At 36.7% G+C, this 20725-nt stretch overlaps 1 protein-coding gene and 1 non-coding gene across 3 annotated transcripts in view; one reads left to right on the top strand and one right to left on the bottom strand.

The window, feature by feature from the left end:
• The window catches only part of PPARGC1A (PPARG coactivator 1 alpha), a 729356-nt gene that overhangs the window by 448656 nt on the left and 259975 nt on the right, over window positions 1–20725 (top strand). The window lies entirely within an intron of this gene.
• Window positions 16106–16238, bottom strand: LOC126032704 (small nucleolar RNA SNORA51). The gene has a single exon (XR_007503926.1). It is a non-coding gene; the product is annotated as a small nucleolar RNA SNORA51 (small nucleolar RNA).

The following is a 20725-nucleotide window of genomic DNA, read 5'->3' as shown; positions in this document are numbered from 1 at the left end:
CCTGCCCCAGCCACCTGGTATTATGGAGGGGGAGGGGGATTTACCAGCCAGAGGTGGTGGCCTGGGAGGGCCTGGGTTCAAAAAACAAAGAGAAAGGAATAGATACAAAGCAGGCAGCATCTCTCTGATGCTTTATCTCTGGCCTCCCGTGGACCAGCAGGTGTTGCTCTGATCACTATCCTAATCACAAACCCCTGCAAAGGCCCGAGGGTTTTTTTTTTTTTTATACTGGCATGATAAGGGGTCATGTCCAAGAGGCATGTCTAGGGGGTGTGTCCAAGGGGTTATTCAAGGGGCATGTCAAAGTCTAACTGTTGTACATCAACAGCTGCCCCTCATCATTTTATCTTTTATTTAGACTACTTCCAAGCCACAGTGAAGGTGGTCAGTCTTTTATATATATAACTTTTTCACCCACCTTATTTTATTTCCTTCTCTATTTTGCCCTTTTCTCATGTGCCTTATGTCCAATATTTAGTATAGTACCTGGTTTTAAGTAAAATGTTTGAATGAATTGGTAGAGTTCCACAAATAGACCAGGTTCTAAATAAGATGTTCATTGAATTTAGTAGCAAGGCTGATGGAATTGCTCTTGAAAAAAAAACTAGTTAATGAGTATTTAAGGATCAGATTTGCCTTGGACAATTTGCATTTTGCAGAAATAGATTCCACATTGCCAAAAAGAAAAAAAGAAAAAAACACCCACAAACAAGATATCTCTCCCAAGTAATAGGATTAGAAAGTGAAAAAGAGAAAGGGACCAGACAGACCACTTCATGAGAAGAGGAACGTGAGACTACTAGAGAATTCTGATGTGAGGGAATTAATTAGTAATTACTTTTCCTGCCCCTTTAACTAACTTACAGAGAGGAGAAGATTAGAGAAGCCAGCATTGAGATTTTTTTTTTTTTTTTGGTGGAAGAGTTAGAAACTGTATAGAAACCAAATAAAGGAATATTCTAGTCCTCGGGGAGATGATATTACCTCTTGCAAAGTTTCTCAAAGATCTAACAAGGCAGTAATTCATGAAAAATGTCTTCAGGAAAAAAAAAATCACAGAATGACTATGAGAAATCATGAAAATGTGTAATTGTGCACAGTGAGCCGTTGATTAAGTATGCTAATGAACTAGAATTCAAATAAATCAAATTTGTGGATAGTCCTCATGCTATTGGTTTCAAGTGTTTCTGTGCTTGTCCCCTTCTCAGTAGGTCAGAAGGGCTGTTCTTGATTGGTAAAGTGAAATCAACCATGGCTTCACTTTAGAATCTACATCTAAACTTTAGACAAACCTCTCATGAGACAGTCTTGTTCTCACTGTGTACATTTATGCATATATTTATGTGTGTATATGTAACATAGTGTGACTCAGAGCTCATAGGGAGAGCATGTACTTATATTCAAATGTTTCTTGGGTGTGGAAGTATTTAAAGAGTTTGAAAAAGGGTCCGGAGAGATAGCACAGCGGCGTTTGCCTTGCAAGCAGCCGATCCAGGACCAAAGGTGGTTGGTTTGAATCCCGGTGTCCCATATGGTCCCCCGTGCCTGCCAGGAGCTATTTCTGAGCAGACAGCCAGGAGTAACCCCAGAGCACCGCTGGGTGTGGCCCAAAAAACAAAACAAAAAAAAGAGTTTGAAAAAAAAATTAGTTCGTGTATCTAATTGGGCATTTCTCACCTAATAAATGCATAACAGAGAATATTATATCCATACAATAGCTGGAAATTTAACAATGCCATATGTTGATTAGAGGTTAGAATAATTTAACTTAGTTATATTGGTTTGAATTTCATTGTCAAATCGGTGGACTGAATGTTAGAACACAGTGTCTGCATTTGGAGTGTGCATATTGGACTGGGAAAAAAGCAGGTCTACGGACAGCTTCGGGGGACATTACCAAATAGCATGTGAATAGCTATGGGCACTTTTATCTCTCCTTTCTAGGCTTAGGTTGGGTGTAAACAGTGCTCTCACAGGCACCATTTGGGTTGTGATACATTTTCATCAATATAGGACAGGCTTGAACTGTGTCTGAACCCTTGTTTCCACAGGATGCTATAAGAATCCCGTAGTATGTACTTATATCTACCAGTCTTTAACATTCTTAAGTTGAAAAAGAACCACAAAGTGTGCTTACTCATGCATGGAATAACAGGTCAAAGTTTCTCTTATAACTACTAGAAATAATTGGGAAAAATGAGAAAGAGAAATCCAAGTCAAGGAGACAATTGTTCTGTAAAAAGCAGATAGGAAAAAGGAGAGAGGAGAGAGAAGAGTTTACATTATGTCAAGTGAAAGATGCTGATGAAAAGATGTCTTAAAATGCCTGAGATTGTAGAGTGTATGCCTTTGTGTATATGTGTATTTTTTACAGTATCATTTTGCTCTTAAACAACATCAAAAAGAAATACTGCAAGCAAGGATGAAGAGAATGATAAATGGATTAGAGGGCATGACTTACTGTAGGAAGAGAGATTGAAGTAATATAGCATAGATAGCCTAGAGAAAAAAAATAGCAAAGGAAAAGGGAAATTGCTAATACTTCTAAGCACCTGAGAGGTTATAACACGAGTGACATTCATTTTGGAACTTGAGAACATCAAAAGACATGCTTTGTATAGTCTCAAGATATATATTTGCCCATTTACTCACCGAGTTCAATGGCAATGAACTGGAAAAGGAGGGAAGTGAAGTGTAAAGTCCGAAGAGTTAAAAAGAAAACATTTTAGTATGTGTGTTACCTTCATGGAATGATATTATTAACTTTTTGCTCTGTAAGATTAAGAGTGACATTTAGCATAGGATATGGCATAGCATCTTACTGTGTGGTCTTCATGAATAGAATTTCTGGACAAAATATGAGCCTTTCAAATGACCTAGGATAGGCCTTAAGGTGACTAGATACTGATTAATTTGTTGTCTGAAAAGGAATTCCTGCAAAGCACTTTGCTGTTCTTGATGGAGTTTACCTCTCACAGCCTGGATTTTGGTCCTTTTTTTCTTTTGACACCTACTTGGTGTCATTTTAATGTTAACCCTAATGCATTCAAGATCATAGTGACATCTGATGCAAGGAGATGATTTGTCAGAAAGGGCTGGCCTAGCTTTATTAGGCATTTAAATCAAACAATAATGTTAAACTATTGCACTACTACAATTTTGAAATTTTTAATTTATGCTCTTAGTCTCTGAAGCACATTATTCTCACAATAGAGAAGCAGCAATGGCTTGACCAAGTAACAGTTGCTTGGCCCAGTTCTCATAACTAGTGAGTGGTATCGAGGTCCTCTGGTTTTATTCCTGGAACTAGGGTGATCCCTTCCATGCAAGAATTTGGGTGTGGACTCTTGCTGAGTCATCAAGTACCATCCAGGGAAATTAGGAAGCAGTGACCCCACAGACTGTGGGTAGTTCCCCCAAGGACTTTTGTGTTCAGTAGGGTTTAAAATACTTGCCAAGGTGGAAGCACTCATCTTTTCCTCTCCATGAGCACCACTCAGAAATGCAAGAGATGAGTACAGATTAAGAGTGGTTTGGGATTGTCATGGGAGCTGTGTTCAGAAGTTTTGCAACTCATATTCACTTAAAATATTTTCCTGAGATTGTCCAAGTGGCTTTCCAGCTGCAAGGGCAAAGTGTGTCTTTCTGGTGACCAGTTTAACTGGATGCCCTGTGTGCATGTGGAACTCTGTGTCACAGTACATCATTCTGAGGTGTAGTGTAATTTATAGCATACAGGCAAGCTAAAAGTTCCGAGTGCCTAAAATGCACCAGAACTGTTGAACATGCCTCATTCCGGATTTTCCACTCCATCTTCAACATTAAAGGTAATCTTTTGACAAGATGAAACGTCTAATGCTTGGTATATAGTTAAGAGGTGTGCTTTCCTTAGAAAACAAAAGCTTCTCTTCCACCAATCTACAAAAGGTTTCTGTGAGACTGCCATGATTTTGACAAATGAGATGGTATTTCCTAATACTTTTGACTGTGCTGCAGGCATCAAAAATGGTTCTTTTAAGATACTCATCACAGTACAAGTCAGATTAGAATCTGTCTCTCAAGGTTGTGGGTTTTTTTTCCTGGCTATTATTGTTTTTTGCTTGTTTTAAAATACTTTGTTAGAAGTCACAGACTAAGAGGATAAGTGCTTCTGGTGTAAGTGTCTATAAGAAAGCAGGAGGAAAGGATAAGTCCTACACAAAGCTTGAATCAGTTTCTTGGATAAAGTCCACAGGATTTTTGTTATACAAGACCACTATCTTACTTGGTACAAGCTGCAGTCTAGGCCTTGGAGTTAAGAACTCTTAGAATTTGGTTGCTTATAATGCAGTGACTCAACTTTACATTTATTTATTTGTTTTTGCTTTTTGGTAGGTGGGGCACACCTAGTGACACTCAGGGATTACTCCTGGCTCTGCCCTCAGAAATCGCTCCTGGCTTGGGGGATTATATGGGATATCAGGGGATCTAATCATGGTCTATTCTAGGTCAGCTGCATGCAAGCAAATGCCCTACTGCTGTACCACTGCTCCCCAACTTTACATTTATTTTTAATTGAGAGCTAGAATATACTTAAGGCATTTACAAGCCAACTAATTCTAACTTGATGCAATACTCAAAATCTGAAATTGTTGAGTGTTTGTTATTTTTATTCTAAATTTGAGCTTATATGTTTTTAAAACTTTCATGTGCCTACACTCTCTCAAAATTATTAAAAGGTACTGCTATAGTAGATATAAAAGCAAAAAGTACCACTCATTTTTTTTTCATTTTTGGGCTATACCTAGATGAGCTCAGGGATTACTCCTGGCTCTAGGTCATGGGTCATAAATAGTAGGGCCTAGGGGACTATATCGGGTGCTAGGAATTGAATTTGGTTTGGCAGGAGGCAAAAACATGTGTCTTACCATCTATATATTCTCTGACCTTACCCAATTCAATTTTTTATGTTCTTTATGTGTATAAGGGGAAGGGATTGTTAGTTGGGCAATACCCAGTGGTATTCATAAGCTTACTACTATCTCTGTGTTTAGAGAACCCTCATGGCAGGGTTCAAGAGTACCATATGCAGTGCCAAAGATCAAAACCAAGTTAGTTGTGTGCCATACCTGTTACACTATCACTCCAGTCTAATATTTCATATATTTAATTTTAAAATTTACTTACCATTTCAGTCCATATTATGAAGAGGTAAACTGTTAGTTTACAGATAGAAAAACTATCACCAAGGAAGTTCCAGAGATTGAGCTGTTTAGTTGTGGGCAAGAGGTAGGGAAAAAATGTTATGCCTTGTTATAGATGAAGTAGCATTTGAATAGCCTTAGAAAAGACATTCTATGTTGATGGAGGGGGAAAATGAGTTAGGTAAGGTCATAAAGTACATTGTAGTATTACATAATGGCAATTCAATTCATTTACAATACACAGTAACATCAAACTGGAGAATGGAATTCAGAATCAAGTCAGTTCTAGATTAGTAAGGGTTTTGTTGCCCATATTGTAGATTTGAAAGGATTTTGCTTTTCAGTAGAACAAAAAGAATTTTGAAAGTGTTTGCAACAGAATGAGTTGGGAGGTAGAAGATGATCATATTTAGAATTTTAGGAAGATTAATTTGAAAGCTGTGTTGATGGAGTTGGGGAGTAGTGGCCTTCAGTGAGTTGAGAGACCACAAGAGGAGAAGTCCCCTTTGGACTTTAGAATTGAGTTATATGTTTATTCTCTCTAATGAAACATGAATCATCTCTCAATTTTGTAGGAAAGGCTGGCATGGGGGAAAAAAGAAATGGTCAACTTCACAGCTAGCTTACCCTAGACAGTTGCCCTTCAAGACTGGTAACTTCACAGGAGATCAGGAATTCATGAGGCACAGAAACAACATTGGTCCACGCTTCTCATTCTGTGGATAACTGGTGAGAAAGATAGTCCCCCATGAAGCCAAGGAGATCTTTATTAATAAAGAAAATAATGGGGGGTATAAAGAAAGTTGTGCCACAATGAATACACTGTGAATTATGGAGTTTATTTATCCAGGTAGTCTTTCAGAATATAGACACCAAAGGTATCCTTTATGCTAATCTTATTTGAGGACTAAAAAAAGAATTATTTATATGCCCAGAGGATGCATTCAAGTTTATATACACTGTATCATGATATTTAAACAAGTTTATTTTTAAAAAGTGACTTTTAAATGCAGGTCATTAAGATGACTGACATTGGAAGGAAAACATCAACTAAGCTTTTATTTTTTTTTATTTTCCCACATGGTTTTCAGTTGACATTTATATAGTCTTGTGTCTGTGTCTATTGCTTTGGTTCCTTTGTTTCCCTATGAACCACACAGAATAACTTAAGGTGCCAGTAGCTTAAGAAATATAAGAAGAATATATATTTGGAGTCAAGGATGATGCAGCTTACTTTAAATTTTAATAGCCACTGATAGAGACCTTAAGATATTCAAGTTCTCTGCGAGCAACTTCAGTTTGTTTTTTTTTTTCTATAGAAATATGTGAATCCTGGGTCATTGGAAAGCATATCTGCAAGGAGATTGGGTGTAACTATTGGAATTTATTTTTTATCATCACACATGCATAATTTCTAATGGAGTAACTTGGTGGCTACATTTTCATGGTTATGAAGTCACCTCTGTTAATTTTTTTTTAAAAAGCAGATGAATGCATATTGGCATCTTTGGAGATTAGGATACTGAATCCTGTGTGGGTTTGGTAAACTTCTATCTGTCAGAGAATTCTAGAACTCAGATATCTCTAAAATATATAGAAATATCAAAATATCTAGAAATTTCAGATATTGTCAAAACATCTATTCATCACTACTCCAGATGGCACTTGAAGTGATGAATAATAAACTTTAAAAACAAGTGGGTAAAATCAAGGCCAGTGGAAAAACATTCTAAATCTTTATTTGATTAAAAAAAAAAGCCTTTCATGGGGCCAAAGCAGTGGTGAAAGCGGTAGGAACTTTGCCTTGTAACGCACTGACCTAGGACAGACCCCGTTCTATCCCCTGGCATCCCATATGGTCCCCCAAGCCAGGAGTGATTTTTGAGCACATAGCCTGAGCATCACTGGGTGTGGCCCAAAAAGCAAAAAAAAAAAACAAAAAAACAAAAAACCAACAACAACAAAAAGAAAAACCAACAACCTTTCATGATATGAAATGCAAGGTAAGAAGTAAAATTAAAGGAGCAATATGAATAATAGCTTTTTTGTAATCTCATATTCCACAATATATACACAAAGCAGGACGCTTTACGAATGACAAGATGTCATTGTTATTTTTTTCTGTTGTTAAAAATACTTTGCCACAATAGAGATAAACTCTCAGGAATATGGATATGCTTCAAGATGTCTGTTAATTCATTAAAATTGTATAGAAGCTTTGATATACATCTACATTTTGATAAAGATGTCACTAATATTTTTTAATTTAGGCTATTAAAAGTTTTTTTTTAAACTTTTAATAAAAAAACTACTGAGTTTGTGATAGGTGAATTTCACTATGAGGATTCTAGCAGGAAACAAACACAAACAAATGGGATTATGATTTTAAGAAAAAGATTTTATTATTTTTATATTAGGCCACATCGGGCAGTGCTCAAGGCTAATTCTGTTTTAAGAGATCACTCCTGACAGGACTTGAAACCAGAGTTTCCAGGCATCAATGGCATACAAGACAAGAGCTGTACTTGCTGTATGATCTCTCTGGCTCCTGAGTTTATTTTCAAAGGTATGGGAGTAGTTAAAAAGAAATGTGCAGGGACCCAAGCAATGGCGCAATGGTAGGGCACTGTGGATGACCCAGGACTGATGGCAGTTAAATCTCCCTGCGTCCCATATGGTCCCCCAAGTCAGGAGCAATTTCTGAGTGCAGAGCCAGGAGTAACCCTTGAGCATCACCAGGTGTGGCCCCAAATCCAAAAAATAAAATAAAATAAAAATAAAGAAATATGCAAAGATGAGTGGCTAAAGAAAATGTGGTACATCTGTACAATGGAATACTATAAAGCTGTTAGGAAAAATGAAGTCATGAAATTTGCTTATACATGAACGTGTATGAAATTATTATGCTGAGTGAAATGAGTCAGAGGGAGAATAAGAGATATAGAATAATCTCATTCAATTGTGATATACAAGAAAAGAAGAATAGAGGGCCGGGCGGTGGCGTTAGAGGTAAGGTGCCTGCCTTGCCTGCGCTAGCCTTGGACGGACCGCGGTTCGATCCCCCGGCGTCCCATATGGTCCCCCAAGCCAGGAGCGACTTCCGAGCGCATAGCCAGGAGTAACCCCTGAGTGTTACCGGGTGTGGCCCAAAAACCAAAAAAAAAAAAAAAGAAAAGAAGAATAGTATGTTAATAATGCCCAGATATGATAGAGGTATCAGGAGGACAAGCCCATGGTAGAAAGCTTGCCACAATGAGTGGTGAATGCATTTAGGGTAGTGAATGGTCCATAGTGACACTGATGGTTAGAACTGATCAATCTGGACAAGAACTAGATACTGAAAAATGATAAAGTGATATATGCATGGTGACCCTTTATTTAACAATATTGCAAACCACAGTGTTAAAAAAAGGAGAGGGGGGCCAAGAAGGGTGAATAGGAGGAAAACTTGGAACATTGGTGGCAGGAAATGTACACTACTGCAAAACAAAGTGCCTAAAAAGAAAAAAAGGAAGAGATAGAAAGATTGAAAATAAATGTAGAAAAAAATGTATGCCTCAGAGACAGGAAGTGGAGAGGCCATCAGGGAGGGTGAGAGGAAGATGGGGGGGGGCATTAGTGGTGGGAAATGTTTTACATTGTATGACTATAACTCAACCATAAACAACTTTATATGCGGTAATAAAACCAACTGTATTATGAACAACCTTGTAACAACTGTAAATAAGTTTAAAACTTGTTCAAGTGCTAGCAAGAGTGGGAAGCAGGACCATCCTTAGTACTGTACATGTCAAGGGTTCTGTACATGTCTGGTCCTTGTATGCAGATAGATACAGGGATAGCTAGAGAATTGGTGCGTCGAAGACATGCGGAAACCCATACTTTACCTTGGTGTAGAAGTGCCAACATGTACCAACAGGTTGGAGGAAAATTTCTCCACATAATTTTTTCTCCTGAACTTGTAGCTATATTAAAGACTCAACATATCCACCTAATCAGAAATGGAAAGTTAGTCTTCTAAGATCAAATTCTGTGGGCTTAGGGAATGAGAGGAGTGAAACAAAGATCTGGAGAAACAAATGTAGAATGTCCAGTCCAATAAAATTTAGCTAGTATGCTTTATCATAATTCTAATATCTATTCTTCTGCATCCATTGTAAACTGAAACTAAGTTCTACTCTTTAATTTCCCCAAATTTAGCAACATCCATAACCTACACGATAGTTTTATTTCTGGATTTGCTTTTGTGTCTTCTACATCTTCACAGTGGATCCTAATTGAATTGAGCCATACAGATACTAGAGGCTTAGGTCTGCTAAGATTAGTACTGTAAATATTGATAAAATTTGAAGACAGGTAGACCACATGTGAGCATATTTTGCTAAAATATAAAGAACTAAGAAGGCCTGATCACTTATTTAATCACAGAGAAATAGACTCTGGTTGTACTGTATTCAACAGAATTTGTACTTTGTTTTTATTTCAGGGAGAGACTCAGATCTTTTAGTTTCTGTATTGCATTAACTCATTGTATGGAGTTCATTATTGTAATTAGACTGCTTTTTAAGATTATCAGTGGACTCACTAATGTACTCTTAAAAAGCTTTATTTGGAAGCAAGTCAATATCCAAAGCCAATAGAACCGACGGGCTTATGCCACAACGCTCTGTTGCTGAAAATCATGTTATCAATTTTCATGTGACTCTTAATCAATTAGAGTGACAGAGAGATGATTTGAAGTCAATTTTCTGTTTATTGCTAAATTAGCATTGGATCACATGTGCTTATTTTGGATTTCAAAGAAGCTATGGTTTCCTTTGTCCAGGAGACAGAATGGAAGTTAGTGACAGAAACAATTATTTCTGAGTTTTAAAATATGTATGTATGAAAATGAAGAATCTATAACTTGTTTGTCACAGGGTTGAAAGAGTAGCTCCGTGTATGTGCTTGTATCATAGTAGCAGCACATGATGGTTGATGTAATGAAGTAGCATACCTGATACAGACATTACCTCATGGGTCTCTAACCTAGGAAATGAACCAAGCCTTATATAGTGGGTGGAAGCATATTATCCTCAAAATGAACAGGCTTTCATTTGCTTTTCAAAATTATCAAAAATTTTTGCAGTACACTGAAGCACTTCAGTATACCGCCTGCTGTACTTTTGGACAGAGTGTAACAGTATTCTGGTATTGAAGAGAAATATCCAGGCCTATTTGTGGAAAACTGTTGATTAGAAATTAAAAGGATTTGAGTAAAAGATTATCATATGATTCAGTGACTTGTGCTAGACATGGTAATGGTGATGGCTGTCGCGGCTATTTTTGCTGCATTTCTACCATGTCCTGAACATTATTCAAGTGTTTTAGAGAACATCGTTGTATCAGCATTCTGGGAGTTCTCTATTTGTCGCTAGTTGATTTTAGAGTTATCTTCTCTACTTAACAGAGAAAGAAACCAAGGCACTTCACTTAATGAGAAAGCAGTCTTTATCTAATTGCTCTAGGAATTACCATCTTGAAGAAGAAAAAAAGACATAGAAAGTTTAAGTGGCTTGTAGATCAGTGAGGTTGAATTTTGTCCAGTTCAAGATACTGTGAATTTGGCTCTCAAGCTATGCTTTTTAAATCAGAGCCAGAAGGCTTCCCTTTCAGCTCTCCCTTTGCATTTGATGAACTGGCTGTTCTTTGGGTCTCTTTTTCCCTCCTGTATGAAACAAAGAGTTAAGCAAGAGAAACTCTAAAGATGTTTGCATCCATCACTAAGCATTCTGACTTTTGAGCTATCTGGAAGGAAGCAGTTTCTCTCAAATGGAGAATATTATGCCAATATTCCAATTATAAATCAAATACTAGGGAATCTGGATGCAGACGTTGGAATTCTCATAAGAATCTCAACTCCTTGTAATTGCGTATTTTCAATTACTCAGTAGTGTAATTGAATCACTAGAGTATAGCTCCTTAATTTATGCTGGCTAGCAGGTAGATAAGTTTACTATCAGAAGTGTTGCACATTTTGACTTTTCTTCCTTTAAGATATGCTTTGAATTGGAAGGCAGAATAAATTACTAAGGATTTGTCAATGATTCATCGTTATAGAGGGAACATTAAAGCTTTGGGATGACAGGATGTATTTTGTCCATATATTTAGACAAGTGAAGTTAGTTTAAATTACTTATGATAATATTTAATGGTGGGCCAGTAAATGCACTGTTGTCTATTTCGTGAGTGTAATTAAATTTTGTAAGACAAGACCTCACTGTGCTCTTAGCTATTAAATCTTGGTGGTGATGTGAGGTGAGGTTGTCAGTGTTCTGTGGGGAATTAGCAAGCCTGAGGAGTTAAGAGGGAGGATGTGTTAGCTACTGCCATATATCACTCGCCCTATTTGAAGTCTGGAATGGCCATTGCAATGCAGTGTCTGGGGTGCACTTATAGGTTTAAATAAATAGAAATTAAGCTGGGTATGGTTCTATTGCTGAATAGACTGTTTGCTTTCATAAACATATCTAGTGTGAAAAGAAAAAAAAAGACACAAATGAAAGGAAAAATCCAAGCTAGGAGCCAGCATTGAACAACTCTTCTTCTACCTTGAAAATCTCAGAGGGAATATTACTCTCAGAGCGAGGCTGGAAGAGTACCAGGGTCTTGATTTGGATTTTAATGCCTTTGGTCTGGATTCAATGGGGCAGAGAATTAGAAGAGGTCCAAATAACCTTGAAGGGTCATAATCAGGAGAGGCAATTACTCTGATACCAGGTCCCTGAATTTTAAATATCACTTATAGACTTTTAGTCCAATCTTAAACTAATTGCATTGCCTCAGTAGGTACCCTCTTATGGAGGATGTGTCTAAGAATTCTCTTATTAAGAGAAGGTTTGGGCAACCTCTACTGCACCAAGGTTCTCCGGACACTCTTAGAGTTATAACAATTTCATCCCCATGTAATTAAAAAGATATCCAGATTAAGTTTTACAGAGGAAATTGCAGGTAATGCTGAATGAGAGAATTACAACAGTGAGGCCATAGGCATTTTTATGTGGGTTTCCTCTATAGGTCTTACTGATCTGATGGTCACCTACTTATGTTTGGGCAGGTTGTTTACTGCACACGGAGATTTGATTTGAGAGGGCAAGGGGGGAGCTAAAATCCAGTCCATTTTCAGTTTGCTCAACTGTGTATCCTGGGGAGGGACAGCTTGTTCTGGAAGAAAGGGCTGACTTTGATGTTTTAAAAGCTGTCATTTAGGCTAGCAGCAGCCTGTAGCATTCTAGACATGTAGGTCAACACAAAATTGTTGAGTGTCTGCTTTGTACCAGGCATCCCTCCAAGCTCTGATGGGTAGGAGATGAGCAATCCATGGCTTCTACTGTTTAGCAGTTTGTGATCTGGTGGGGCTAGCAGTCTGGTAAATGGATAAAGATACTAGTGAACAGCATATGCAGTGATAAAAGTACATACACACAGCATGTCAGAGATACAAAGAGGAGGCTTAGGTGGTTCGGCAAGGCTGAGAAAGTGACACCAATATTTTTAATAGTTGCATATGCAATTCTTACTCCTGTAGAAAACTCCAATGATTTATTTCTTTTCCATTAGGTCATTATAAAAATATGTCAGTAATCAAGAGACAATGAAAACAATGCAAAGCGAGGCACCCCTGTTTTCTCTGCTAGTAAGAGATAATAGAACAGAGCTAATCATGATTAACCGCCATATTGACAAATTTCCACACATATCTGTGAGTAAATTGTAGTTATGCACGCAGGTAATCAAAGATCATGTAACTTTACTTGGGTGATGTCTACATATACATTCTGAAACAATTCAGAGGAAGGCGAATCTGAGACGAGAGTGTACTCAACTGTCATGAATGGATACCTCTAAAATATTGACAGTCTTTCTGTGAAATTATAAGAATGAATCAATATAATAGTCATGGTAATTGCTGACTTTTTATTAGCATCTTACAAAAGCTGTATGAAGCAGGTTCTATTATCAGCTGACTATGAAAGATAAACAGAAATGTCAGGATATTAAATAACATTTCCAGGACTTGTAAGTACTAGAACCAAGAATCTCAGGCAGATTTTCTGATTTCAGAGATAGTATTGTTAATTTTTAATCCCTGATGATACTTCCACTGTGTGGCTGGAACTGGTTAGTACTCCAAAAAGTTTTCCACTCCTTAGGATAGAGACTATGTTTGTAAATGTTTTACAGTCATAGACACTTAGGCTCCTCCCAAGAAATGTTTATAGACTCTGAGATAGATGGATGCCTAAAAAGTAAAAGTAAATTATGATAGGAAATACTCCTAGAGTACTTACTATGTACCTGGCATCGGGTTAGCACATTTCCTTTAAGGTCATTTTTTTATCTGTGTATAAGAAATACAATGAAGTGTGTACCATAAATTAATCTTCAGTGTATAGCTCAATGGCTCTTTATATGTTTGTAGTATTTCTAACATTCCTCAAAGATTCTTTTTAAGTCCACATTCTGCCTGAGGTTACCATTGTGAGATGATTTCTATCAGTTATGTCTATTCTTGACCTCAATAGAATTTCCCAGGAAATATTCCTCTGTGTCTATCTTCTTTTGATAAACAAATTGTATATGTGCTGCCGAAGCGAGCATGTGATAAACAAATTGTAAGAGTCAACCCTATTGTTACATGTGTTAGTGATTATTTTATTCTTGTGTAGTACATAATTGTACCTCACCACAATTATTTAATCATTCACCAGATGATGAGCAGCTTGAATTGTTCCCAATTTGAGACTTATATCCTTAAAATGTTAGAAGCAGCTTTATTTCTGATTGACATTATATATATTTCACTTAGATACAAACCTAAGAGAAGTTTTAGGACCATAGAATAGATATGTTATTTATATTTGGTCCTATTGAAAATTGAGTTTTCAAAGGGGTGGAAATTAAAAGTTACACTTTTAACTTTACCCATTCTTCTGTATCTAAAATTGTATCTCATGTTTTTCTGAATGTATGATAGTCACAGCACAGAGAAGCTAAGTAACATGTTTATAACTGCACAGTTACTTTGCTAGTAACAAAGCCAGTATTGGAATACAGACCATCCCCTTCCAAAGTTCACACTGTGAAATACTTTGCTGCACAATGAGGCTCTTAGATAAACAAATCACTGTTCTTTGGGTTCTGCCACTTAACCTATGTATATAGCATCTTTAAATATTTTGGTTATGACTCATTCCCAATTGTACATACATTTACTTTATTTCTTTTTTTGGGGGGGGTTGGTTTTTTTTTGTATTTTGGGTCACTCCCAGCAGCCCTCAGGGGTTACTTCTGGCATGCTCAGGGGATCATCTGGGATGCTGGGATTTGAACCAATGACCTTCTGCATGAAAGGCAAATGCCTTACTTCCATGCTATCTCTCCGGCCCCTATTTACTTTCATTTTTGATTGTCTTGGGCCACATCTGTCAGTATTCAATGATTACTCCTGACTATGAACTCAGGAATCACTCCTGAAAGGATGTGGGAGACTATTTGGGATGCCAGAGATTGAACCAAGGGCATGCATTGTGCAAGGCAAGCAACCTACTCTCTGTATGTACTTTTACTCTGGACCCAGTAATTCTATTAAAAGTAAAAATCATTATAACTATTTCCTAAATTGTTAAGTCCACAGTTATGCCAATTCCTTTCATTTTAATAAATATATAACCAGATCTAAAATTATACTAAATATAAGATGTATATTTATTATAGTATGTATATTTGTCATATACAACATATGAAACTGCTTTTAAAACAGAAAATATATGGCATATATGCCCAGTGCTATCTTGTATATATACTCTATAATATGGAAATTAATATTTCACTTCTACAGCAAGTAGTTTGTGTATCAGATCAAATCAACTTGTATAGCAGAATTGCATGAAGGTCTTTATCCTTTGGGAACACTGTCTTAATCTATATGATAATATGCCTGCCCAAATCACACACTTCCCAGTTCTAAAAGTATTTGCCACTATATATAATGATAGGAAAATCACTATTCAGTCCACTTTATTGACCCTACAGATAAAAAATATTGTGTTTATATCTTTTAGCCTGCATTTCTCATACTTTTAGGACATCCTGGATATCATGCGATGCTTTCTAGGAGAAAGCACCACAATCTTGATACGGCCCAAGTGGGTATCTGCTCCTGCTGATTACAATGGGATACAGGAGATGGAGGAAGAATTAATTCCAACCTCAAGTCAAAGTACTAAAAGGAATTCAGAGTACGCCAAGTCTTCAGACCAGCTCAGAGATCCCCATGTCCTAATTTTTTAAATAGCACTGAACAAAAGAAAGAAAACTTATTTCAGTATTTTTAATGTATTTGAGGCACCATGATTTATAATACTGTTCATGATATGGCTTCATGCAGCAACAATATATCTTGCCTTCTACCAGTGTCCATTTAGCTTCCCTCCTGTTCTCCCAGATTCCCCTACCAGCCCCTGGAAAGCTCAGTTCTGTCAGTCATTCTGTTTTCATTCTCAACCACTTACTTTTTTATTAAAGGCATGTGCTCTCATTCTCAATAAATTTAATTTTATTTCACTTTCTATTATTAAACCTATAAAATGAGAGACCAAAAGGTATAGTAGTAAAATGAACTTCTGTTTATGTTTCCACGTCCAACAATGAGCTATTCATGGCCAGTTTTGTTTCCTTAATACTTATTTCTACTTTGGTCTAACATAATTTTGAGATCAGAGAAATAACACAGCAAAAAAGATGCTAGCTTGGGTTTGATTTTGAGCACTGCATAGGGTTTCTGGAGCAGCACCACGAGTGATCCTGAGCATAGAACCAGAGTGACCAATCCTATCCCATCTAAAAGTTTCCAAATTATGTTAAAATAAGTCTAAATTTTTTTTTGTCCCCCAATTCACAATACATACCCGGCAAGGGTCCTGTGTTGAGGTGTATATGGGGTGCCTTTACTGTACCTCCTCTTTCTATACAGCCAGTGTAAAGAACACAGCCTGTGGTAAGAATTGGGAGGCCTTATTTTATCTTTTATTTATTTTATTATTTTTTTTTCTTCAGGGCAAATTCAGGTAAGAATTCATTTAAAGGACAAAATTGATTAACATAATGAGGTAAACTAACATAACATAATATAGTGACATAACATAACATATAATATAATTTATATAATAATAATACATGTAAGTCAAAGAAAGTTTCTGATTAAAAACACAAATTTTTTTTCCATAATGGCTTACATATCTTTCACTGTAGTATTTTGGGTACATATTCACATTGAATCAGGGGAATACCCATCACCTAATATGTCCTCTTCTCAATCAAAAATCAAATATACTGAAAATAGGCAGAGTCCTGTCTAGAGGCTTCCAACCTCAGTTTGAGAGAGGATGTGAAAAAAGTAATTAAAATACCACAACAATACACACACACACACACAAAAAAATATCGAATTAAATAACCGATAAGCACCACAACAATAAAGACAGGCACCACACAATAATCTCGGTTCTGAAATCAAATCATACTCAAGTGCAAAAAGAAAGAGAAAGACAAAACAAAATAAAATAAAATAATATAGGAGACATCAACCGTAATCTCCACACCAAAATAAAGACGTTAAAAAAATAGATCATTTATTCTCCTCTTGCTGCTTTCGTGGTATGTGGAAGACTTCTACTTTATCTTGGATGGTAAAATCAGACCTGTTTCTAGAGGTCTTAGTGGCTGTGCAGATCAGGGAATGGAGTTTATGAAGTCTTTCTTTGTGGTTCTAGCAGTGATGCTTCTTCAATGTCCTTTTTTTGTTTTTTATGTGTTCTAGGTGTTTCAGAATAGTGCTACCATTCTGTGTTTTTCTTTTGTCTTCTGACTTACTTCGTTTAACATAATATGATCTAGGTCCATCCACGTTGCTGCAAAGTCTGTGATTGTATCATTTCTAACTGCCATGTAATATTCCATTGTATATATGTACCACATCTTAATGATCCATTCATCTGTTGTTGGACATCGAGGTTGGTTCCAAGATTTGGCTATTATACTGAGTGCTTCAATAAATAGTGGGGTGCATACGTATTTTGGAATGAATGTCCTTCCATCTTGGGGATATATGCCTAGGAGAGCAATTGCTGGGTCAAATGGCAGCTCAATTCTGAGTTCTTTGAGCACTCTCCAGACTTTTCTCCATAGATGTTGGACCAAGGGACATTCCCACCAGCAATGAATGAGAGTTCCTTTCATACCACATCCTCTCCAACAAAGGTTGTTCCCATTATTTTTGATGTGAGCCAACCTCACTGGTGTGAGGTGGTATCTCATTGTTGTCTTGATTTGGATCTCCCTGATGATGAGTGAAGGTGAGCATGTTTTCATGTGTTTGTTGGCCATCCTTCTCTCTTCCTCAGAGAAATGTCTATTCATTTCATCTCCCCATTTTTTTATGGCTTCGTTTGGTTTTGAAGGACTCAGGTTTCTGAGCGCTTTGTATGTTCTAGATATCAGCCCTTTATCTGATATATCAAGTGAAAAGATTTTTTCCCATTCTGTTAGCTGTCTTCTTGCATTAAGTAGGGTTTCTTTTGCCATGCAGAAGCTTTTTATTAAAAAGCTTTTATTATTAAAATAAGTCTAAATTTTTATTTCTCCTGGATATATTTAATTTTTTATGTATAAAGAAAAACATATTACATCATAAATCACACTCATTTAAAAAATCCAAAGTAATAGCTTTATTATCAAATAGAGTTAAAACTATTTTGGAAAGTTCATATTCTATAAAGTTTATTTTAATAAGGACCCAACTTGGACCACATATTGATATGATTAATATATATTTTATTTAATTTTATGATATCTTTATTTAAGCACCATGATTACACACATATTTGTAGTTGGGTCTCAGTTCTCAAAAAGAACATCCCCCTTAAGTACCATTTAGAGGTCCTCTTTGCCCATCTGATTTGGCTTTACAGAGTAACTTACTGAAATCTGTTTACTTTCAAATTTTGAGTTTTAGAATCAAGTGGAATATAGAGTCTGTGGTCTCTTTTTCAGCCTTTTTTTTTTTAAATTCAAAATTATAGGGCCGGAGAGATAGCATGGAGGTAAGGCGTTTGCCTTTCATGCAAAAGGTCAGTAGATTGAATCTCGGTATCCCACATGGTCTCCTGAGCCTACCAGAGGCGATTTCTGAGCGTAGAGCCAAAAGTAATCCCTGAGCTGCCGGGTATGACCCAAAAACCAAAAAAAAAAAAAAAAAAAAAAAATCAAAATTACAAAGATGTTTCCAATTGGGCCTCAGTCATAAAAAGAGCAACCCCCCTTCACCAGTGCAACATTTCCAGTACCAGTACCCAGTACCCCCCATCTTCCTTCTCCCACCCCCCCCCCCGCCTGTATTCAAGACAGGTAATGTACTTCTCTCACTCATTACTATTGTCAAGATAGTTGTTAGTGTAGTTATTTCTTTAACTACACTCAGCATGCTTTGTGGTAAGCTTCATATCATGAGCTGGTCCTTTCAGCCCTCATCTCTATTGTCTCCAGGTATTATTACAATAATGTCTTTTATTTTTCTTAAAACCCTAAATGAATGAGACTATTCTATGTCTATCTCTCTCCCTTTGACTAATTTCACTCAGCATTTTAGCTTCTTAAAAAGGTGGAAAAAACCCTAAAGTCTTCTGGGGTAAGTAATGAGTCTTTTTTATTAGAAAGAAATATTTGTGGCAGGCCCAGCAGATATTCACCTACTTATTTATTTATGATGTGCTGGCACTAGGGCAGCTCTTCAGAACTCTGCTTACCCTCTTGGTCAGGGAGATGAAGATGAGATGGTTCACTCAGCATCCTGAAGCTGCAGAGATCAGAACTTTCTGATTTTGATATGAATGGTATTTTTGAGGGAAAATCGACTTGAAAGTAGCTCAAATGTAGCAGTAAATGACTATGAGTCGAAGTTAAGCATCCTGTCAGACATTACCAGCCAGCCTCCTCTCCTTTTCTGCCATCTGAAGCCATTTTTGCAGGACTCTGCCTAGTCAGTTTCACATAGGGTAGCAGCAAGATTCGGGAATAATGGCTTTTGTGTGTCAGCATGTTCTTTCCCCCCTCTAACACTTTGGAATAGTGTTGGTTGTTTTTATAAAAAAAAAAAAAAACAGCATATAGAGCTAAATTGAATTCAATGTTTGTAAAAAAGGGTAGCTCATGTTAGAGACAAGGATGAGCTCTTTTAACTCTAAAAAAATGGGACAAAAAACATAAGTGTTAGAGGTGAGGCAAGAAAAGATTGGTTCCCTCTGTAACTATTTTTCTCTGTATGACCTGGACTCCTTTTTGCTCTGTTCCCTAATTGGCATTGGTGTGCGTTCACACTTGTGCGTAAATGCGCATGTAGATCTTTTTATTCCTTCTGTCATCTTTTTATGAACATATTATTATGTCATATTAGCTATTTTGTCCAGGCAATATTTAAAGCACTGTATATTTTAACCCATTTGTTCCTTACAAGAATTCTTGAAGGTTCACATTTTACGAATGAAGAAACCAAGTCAGAAAAAATATATTGGTGCTACCCCATGCAGAGTTATAAACACGGGAAATCTGGCTCTCAAGTCTGTTTTTAACCAAAGCTTTGATCAAACTCTTACAAGTTTCACACACACACACACACACACACACACACATATATATATATATATATATACATATATATTATATACATATTATATAAATATTCAGTTGGGGTATACATACTTGCTCTGTGACCTGATTGTAACCCCTTAAAAATCTCTGTTCCAAAGCCTTTACCTTAAAAAAAAAAGCCTATACCTTTAAAATGCATATATATGTATATATATCATACATAGTTTTTGTGAGATCAAACATGGTTATATAAAATTGTCGGAAACAAAGATAAGGTTAGATTCAATGTAATGAAGAGAATCAAGGACACCTTTGAGAGTAGAACTTGATAAAACTTTGGCATAAATGTCCATATGGGAGCTGGAAATGGTGTACCATCTAGTTTGCTATGGAAGAGTAACTCAGAGTGGCTCAAGTTCTCATGGGAATCCATTTGTACCATTAATTCACTATCTGGAGGGCACTTGCTACAGTTAAAGCTTTGTGCTTTTGCAGGGACTATGGTAAAGAAACAAAAATAAAGCTTGTCTCTGCTCTTGAATTTCTGGAGACTTCTCATTTCATCTCCCTGGAAAGTCCTACTAATTGCATTAAAAGCCCAATTTACAGAATTTTTTTTCCTTACTGAACTTACTGAGGGTAAGTTAGATACCTCCTCCCTTTTCCTATGAAGCTCTCTCTGTACTGACTGTCTTGGGTCATCTGTTTATCTGCTTCCCTACAGCCATCAGATATGACTTTGTTCTGTGCCCTCTTCTGTATTCTAACATCTTGGCTCAGGCCTGGCATTGAGCAAGCATTCGAAGACTGTTGAACAAATGAGAGAGCAAATGACTGAATTAATAAGAGAAGGCGAC

This window comes from Suncus etruscus, chromosome 16 (genome assembly GCF_024139225.1).
Source record: "Suncus etruscus isolate mSunEtr1 chromosome 16, mSunEtr1.pri.cur, whole genome shotgun sequence".
Taxonomy (NCBI): domain Eukaryota; kingdom Metazoa; phylum Chordata; class Mammalia; order Eulipotyphla; family Soricidae; genus Suncus; species Suncus etruscus.
This window is presented reverse-complemented; position numbering and strand designations above follow the sequence as displayed.